The sequence below is a fragment of the Cimex lectularius genome, unplaced genomic scaffold, assembly GCF_000648675.2.
Source record: "Cimex lectularius strain Harlan isolate CLEC.00 unplaced genomic scaffold, Clec_2.1 scaffold198, whole genome shotgun sequence".
Lineage (NCBI taxonomy): Eukaryota > Metazoa > Arthropoda > Insecta > Hemiptera > Cimicidae > Cimex > Cimex lectularius.
In genome coordinates, this window is record NW_019392853.1 from 30457 (window position 1) to 38312 (window position 7856).

Here is a 7856-nt window from a genome sequence, read left to right on the forward strand (position 1 = left end):
ATCGAAGTCGCGATAGCTCAAGTGGTCGAGCAGCGGCGTATTTAGCAGAAGGTCGTGGGTTCGAATCCCGCTCGTGACACAGGCTTTTTTATTTCAACCAATACCAAATATACCAATAATAAATATTTCAAAAATGTTTATTGAAATATCAGTTAAAGTAAAATTTAATTCATTGGGGTCTAAGGCGCTGTCGATACAACACCGGCAAGACCGGCCTGTTGTGCTTTAGCTTAACCAGTTATTTCGAAAGTTCAATTTCAAATAAAACGTTTACAAAAATAATAAATATTATTTACCTTACACATCAAAGACCCTTTTTAAAAAATTAAAATATATATTTTACGGCATTAATCCAATTTAAAAAAATGTTTAAATGAAGAAATATACAATATATATAACAATACAAAGTTAAACTAAAAAAAAGGAAAAAATTACTTAATTAAACAATACGTTAAGTAAGAAAATAAGAAAAAAGAATTGTTTATGTAAATATACACAAGGTTTAATAAGCATAAATATACTTAAGCTTGCTAAAGTTTTATAAATATTGAAAAAATAATTTTCTTATAAATCGATAGTTACTTGTAACTATCAAAATTCTTTAAGGGAGTAGTGATCGTTTTTCGACGGCCATTTGTTTTTTCCAACTTTACCCGAGATAGATTTTAAATTTGATATGCATTTTTATTTTTATCAAAAGAAGCTCTACTGTTTGATAAACATTAAACTATAATTTTACTGTATTTCATATTTTCTATTATCAAACAAATTTGTATCCGTGGGTTTTTAAAAATAATTAATCTTTAATTTTTCGCAATAACCTAAAGTTGTAACCAAATTTTATACCTTATCAACACAAAATCATTTATTTCTACGATGCTAAATAATTTTTAAAATAATTGCTAACTACAATTGTTAGGCTATTTTTTTCTTTGTAAAATGCAAATCGAATCGTCCCAGATGATGAACGGTTTTGGAAAAAAGTATACCAAAAAAAATTGAAATTATTGAAAAAATACACTTCACGAGAAGCGATTTTATGATCGAGTTTGAATTTTTTTTCCATATCCGCCCAATTTACGACGTAAAAGTGTTACACGCCCATTCATCTTAGAGAAACGTGTTCAGACAGTGTTGGGTGAAGGTTTTGACAAAGAATGTATCAAAAAGAAAAGAATTTTCAAATATCTTAACAACAGGCAATGCGTATGTTAATCAAGGATATCATATTCCAACACAATTGAACCGTAACATTCAAAAAATTATTTAATGCAGTTCTAAAACTTGGATTCTCATAGATTTCATTTTATGCAAAGGAGATTGGAGTTTAACAAGATGTAAAACAATATTCTGTCTTCTTTCGACAAAATCTCACCCGATTAGAGTCTTGTTTTTTTAATTTAACCCTTTACTCATAGCCTTTACTCTCCCTACTACGGACAATTGCTGAAGCTAGGACTGTACATCGACAAACATTTGACGTATAAACAAAAAAAGGCTAGAAGTTACATGAGGGCTCTTTCACGACTTCTTGATAAGGTGACTAACCTCTCACAAATACAAGGTTACTTTATAACACACAAGAGAAGCCGTTATGGGCTTACTGGAGGGGTTAAGCTTAACATTCCATTATCCGCCGCATCCAAACTGCCCTATCCTTCATCTTAGAAAAATTCCTTTATGATCCATTTAATGTGTCCAACGAAACTACCCATACAGACCTAAGAATTCCTTTTGCCCAAGATATAATGCGCTCCCCTTACTACAAAATTTAAAAAAAAACTGAAAATAAATCCTCAAATCCGTATATCCATTGAAGAAATAGTTAATAATCACATTTTATAGTGTTTTATTGGTTAATAAAATTATAAATTAAAACGATCATAGTGATATTGATGCTGAAAAGAGTTGTAATTATAGACAAAATTGAAGCATCAAAAGTAAACTTAAAATTTCGAATTTAGGTTAGATTTCTTTATTCATCGTTGTTGGGGTTGTTGTTGTTTTCGTCAAATTATTACTTTTTAAGGTGTTTGGTTGGGTTAATAAAATTATATATTAAGATGATCATATTGATAGTGAAGGGGACACAAGTTTTAATTTAACAGACAACATTGTAGTACCATAGGAGAACGGTAAGTTCGAAATAATTGAAGAAATATTAAATAATTTTTTATTATACTTTAATAGGTACATAGGTAATTGCGACTGCATAAATGACTTTTAAAGTAAACTTAAAATTTCGAATTTAGGTTAGATTTCTTTATTCATCGTTGTTGTTGTTTCCGTCAACTTATTACTTTTAAGTTGTTTGATTGGGCTATTAAAATTATATGTTAAGATGATCATATTGATGATAGTGAAGGGGACACAAGTTTTAATTTAACAGACAACACTGTAGTATCATAGGAGAACTGTAAGTTCTAGATAATTGAAGAAATATTAAATAATTTTTTGTTATTCTTTAATGGGTAAATAGTGAATTTTGAAAGCTTCAAGATAATATTAAAGTTCTAATTGCTACTACATATAACTTTCAAAATAAACTTAACATTTCGAATTCAGGTTAGATTTCTTTATTCATCTTTGTTGGGGTTGTTTTTGTTTTCGTCAACTTATTACGTTTTAAGGTGTTTGGTTGGATTAATAAAATTATAAATTAAATTCACTAGTTTTCGTGGTCCGCTTGACCAATTAATATCTTTCAATTAATTAAGCTTTTTAGTTGAGATAAAAAAGTCAGTGTCACGAGCGGGATTCGAACTCACGATCTTCGGCTAGATACGCCGCTACTCCACCACTGAGCTATCGTGACTAAAAACCTTAATTAATTGAAAGATAGTAATTGGTCAAACGGACCACGAAAGTGAATTTAATGATTGAAAATGAAATATACTTCACTAAAGTTCTCCGTGGCCATTTCATTTGTCGCCGAGAATCCAATCCGATTACACGATATTTGAAAAATGGCCAAAAGGAGGGAAAATTCAAAAGGTGCGGTTGAGATGGGAAGTTAGTGTCCGAGTGGATCGGTCACGATAGCTCAAGTGGTGGAGTATCTAGCCGAAGGTCGGGGGTTCGAATCCCGCTCGTGACACTGACTTTTTTATCTCAACTAAAAACCTTAATTATTTGAATTATAAATTAAGATGATCATATTGATAGTGAAGGGGACGCAAGTTTTAATTTAACAACATTGAAGTACCATAGGAGAACTGCAAGTTCTAGACAATTGAAGAAATATTAAATAATTTTTTATAATACTTTAACAGGTATATAGAGTATTAATGCTACATTAGAGTTTTAATTGCTACTTCATAAACGACTTTTAAAGTAAACTTAAAATTTCGAATTTAAGTTAGACTTCTTTATTCATCGTTGTTGGCGTTGTTGTTGTTTTCTTCAACTTATTTCTTTTCTTTTTTCAGATTTATTACCATTTTGGCTTAAATTGTATGCTAAATAGCTTAGGAAGCAATAAGAAGCAAAAGCAATAGAATTTTTTAAAAATATAAAGAACACTAGGAAGAAATGCTTTGTAAATGTAAAAAACAGATGCAACTGTTTGATTGGATTTGAAGAAATGTTTAAAATAAAGAAGTAGCGTACTTACGAATAAGTGTGTAGCCGTGTTGATGAGGGGCGGAGAGAACAATGGATGAATTCAAAGGCGTCAGTCCATCTGTGAACAATGTCATACTTGTCAGAAACTCGTACCGCCTCATACGAACATATTCACCGTCGTGATCTAATTTAAACAATTCAATCTGTTGAGAACATTATGATTTAAGTTTTAAGCACTTGCGTTGATTTTGTATTTATTAAATCGTAAATGTATCGTTTGTGGAAACGACAAAAATAGAATTGCGTATTTTCATAAAATTTCTATTATACGAATATATAATATTAAGTGTAATAATGTGTTTAAAGTAAAATTTTTCGATGGGGCTCAGGGTTGAGAAGACTGGACGAAATTCACCCCCCCCCCCACGATATTGACAATGCTTACTGATCATTTATGTAAGCACTAATAACCGGCTTCCTGAGTACACAATAAGGGAGGTAACTAAATCACGGGTCTAACTCCTAGGCGGGCTGAGGGCAATTTGAACTTTGCTGACAGGGGCATGTTAAATAACTTGATGTCAAATCTATTTAGGATCCTCAAACCGAGTGTCACTCAGAGCCCTTCAAGTCTGGTGGAAGCCAACCGGCAAAACCCCTCCTCCTCTACTTCAGATCTTTCAAATTTTCTCCTTCAAAAGTTTTACCTGGATTGAGTCGAAAAGGGGCCGCCGAGAGGGAGGGCGTCCTTCCCTGTTGAAGGAGAACCATTTTCCTCCGGCAAACTCCCAACTTTCCCTCTTCTAAAAACACTCTCCCTCCTTGTGCCCCTTTCACGGCGCGGCGTTTCATCAAATAAATTTCCCTGCCAAATATTTTTTTGTAAAATATTTTTTCATATATTAAGTAACGCAAATGGAATAATTCCTGGATAAGATGAAGAAACTTGTTTAATCGGTAAAACTGTCAAATTTTTCTTAAGACAGCAACAAACTTTCCTCTCATTGCTCTTAAAGTTATTTGTATTTTTAAGTTGATTTGTTAGTTGACTATAGCATAAAAGTATATTAATAATTTTATTATTATTATTTATAATGTCTTCAATCACNAAACAATATCATTTGGAAGAGGATTAATAAGTGTTGACATTCATACAAATGAGTAATCCTGTAAACGTAAACAGAATATTTTATATAGATTTTTTTAAATGAAAACTTAAAATCCTGCATTATTTTCCGGACAACCCAATACGTATGTACACTGGCCATCAAAAAAACCGACTACCTGGTTTTTGCACGGAAAATGGTCAAATTTGGAAATGCATATTTTCTGTAGAAAATTTTACGCTTAAAAAGGTTTTTTTTAATGTTTTACTAACTTGAGTCATTGAACATTAAATTCACAAATTGGGGCACACATTAATTTTTGCAATTTTTACGAAAACTTCGAATTGAGGAAATCGTCCTGGAGAGGCGCCCTACGGCAATTGAAAGGAAATTTTAATAAGCTCTTAATTGGTCAACGTCCACTTTGCACGATTTCTGAACCGTTTTTGAGTTTTTGGCGATTTTTGGACAAAAACGTAGTGTTTTTAGGTGCTCATGAAAAAAAACCCGATCACACTTTCTCTCCCAATTTTGAAGAATGCGTAAATTTTGAACCGTCATGTTTTCGAAAATTTTAGGCTCTACAACTTTTGTTCAGAGGACTTTTTCAAAAAAGAATGTGGACAGAGAAGCGACAATTCTTACTTTGACCTTTTTGGATGCAGAATGCTTCTACAATCGAAAACCACTTATTTCAGGAAATTCAACTTTTCCCTACGCATTTCACAGGTTTTGTGGCAGTTTGCTTCCATATAACGTATTGAAATAATAGTTTCATGTATAATAAATTCGGAGGGAGAGCTAGAGAGAGAGCGAGAGAGAAAGAGGGAGAGAGAGAGAGCGAGAGTGAGAGACAGAGCGAGAGAGTGATCGGTTTTTTCCATGAGCACGTTAAAACCACGTATGTATATATAATTTGTAAGGCTCATATGGCCTCCTAAATTAATGAATTGAAGTTTGGAACATGAAATCGATCAGTGATTGTAAGAATACAGAAACATTGAAATAAAAATATTGTAGTAGGTCAATATAGTGCATTAAAATCAACAAAATTTAAACAATATTTAAAGGATACAAGCATCCATTTGGTTTGTACATCAGTAAACAACCCTCAATCAAATAGCTTGAATGATCGATCAAACTTTGGTAAAACAGAATACGTTGTAAAATAAATAATAACCAAAATGATAATTATGCACCATGGACAAGAATCGTCGATTTATGTGTCAAGGAATATAATCACAGTACACAGCACAACAAAATTTTGGCCTAATTACCTACTAACTGCAAAAACATCTGAAATTGTACCAACTTTACTACAGAAACGATATGACCTACAGGCAGATAGAGATGGGGTGTTGAAAAGTAAAAAAATAAGTCCATTATATTTCGTGGTCCGATTGACCAAATAACTTCTTTCAATTAAATAAGGTTTTTAGTTGAAATGTATGGTGATTAGTGACCGTTAGTCGATGATTATTCAGAAATCGTGAGATGCGGTCTGGTGTGATGTAGGTTTGAGAAAAACATTTTCTTTATCGTGCCAAGGTTTCGATCTTTATTGAGACCACCTTCAGGGCCTGGGATTTACAAACATTGTTTAAATTTAACAAATACATGTAGGATGTGGAAAAAAGTGAATTTATGCAATGCAAAAAATATATTTTTTATTAAATTCACTAGTTTTGTGGTCCGCTTGACCAATTAAAATCTTACAATTAATTAAAGTTTTCAGTTGAGATAAAAAAGCCAATGGCACGAGCGGGATTCGAACCCACGATCTTCGGCTTGGTACGCCGCAGCTCAACCACTTGAGCTATCGTGACCTCGATCCGCTCGGACACTAACTTCCCATCTCAATCCCACCTTTTGAATTTTCCCTCTTTTTTGCCATTTTTCAAATGTCATGTAATCTATTTGATTCTCGGCGACAAATGAAATGGCCACGGAGAGCTTTAGTGAAGATATACTTCAGTTTAATTATTAAATCCATTACAGTTCGTGGTCCGATTGACCAAATAACTTCTTTCAATTAAGTAAGGTTTTTAGTTGAGATAAAGAGAGTAGATCGAATACCACTTGTGACACTGACTTTTTTTCTCTCAACTAAAAACCTCAAGTAATTACAAAAATAAGTTTTGAAAAACAAAAATGAGAATAGATAAACACAGAAAAGTATATGAGTTTCAAGAAGAGGATCTTGCGTATGTATCAAATAGTAATAAATTAAACAGGAATAAATTGGACGAAATCAGAAGTGGACCATTAAGTAAAAGAATTTCAAAATCAATGTATGAAGTCAAGACTAATGGAAGGCGTAATGAAGCAAATTGGCTCCATAATACGAAGTTTGTTCCTTTCTCTTTTTTACCTGAAAAAAAGAGTCGCCGACCAATAGAAGTATAATTTATAAGACCCACATGGCCTCCTGAATTAATGAATTGAAACCGTGAAATAACTCTGAAATATTGACTGTATTAAATTGTATTTTTTAGGAATCGATAACATCATTTTACTACAGAGTTACACACACACACACACACATANATATATATATATATACATACAAAAGAGAATGAAGAAGTGAGGAGAGAGAGAGGAGATACAGATACAGATGATAGAATAGTGATAGATATATAGATACATAGATAGATAGATAGAAAGAGAGAGAGAGAAAGAGAGAGATGAGAGAATTAGTGATAGAGAGTGAGTGAGTGAGTGAGAGAGATGGTAAGAGATATATAGATAAAAAAGAGAATGAAGAAGTGTGGAGAGAGAGAGGAGATACAGATGATAGAATAGTGATAGATAGATAGATACATAGATAGATAGATAGAAAGAGAGAGAGAGAGAGAGATGAGAGAATTAGTGATAGAGAGAGAGAGAGAGTGAGTGAGTGAGAGAGATGGTAAGAGATATATAGATAAAAAAGAGAATGAAGAAGTGTGGAGAGAGAGAGAGGAGATACAGATGATAGAATAGTGAAGATATATATATATATATGTATGTATATTAGACATTTTGGTGATAATGTCACTGTCAGATATTTTACAGCCTTTATTTCATGGATGATAAATTTTTTTATTTGTGAATTTAATCCTCTTTTTCATTATTAGGTTCTTGAATGTACGCACTTTCTACAGAAACACTTACAAAAAATATAAAAGCCCGCGCGTTTCGCCGTTT

The 7856-nt window shown here is 32.4% G+C and overlaps 1 non-coding gene across 1 annotated transcript; it reads right to left on the bottom strand.

Annotated features, from left to right (window-relative positions):
* Positions 1–6423: 6423 nt before the first annotated feature.
* On the bottom strand, positions 6424–6496 carry Trnag-acc. The gene has a single exon. It is a non-coding gene; the product is annotated as a tRNA-Gly (tRNA).
* Between the last annotated feature and the right edge of the window lie 1360 nt (positions 6497–7856).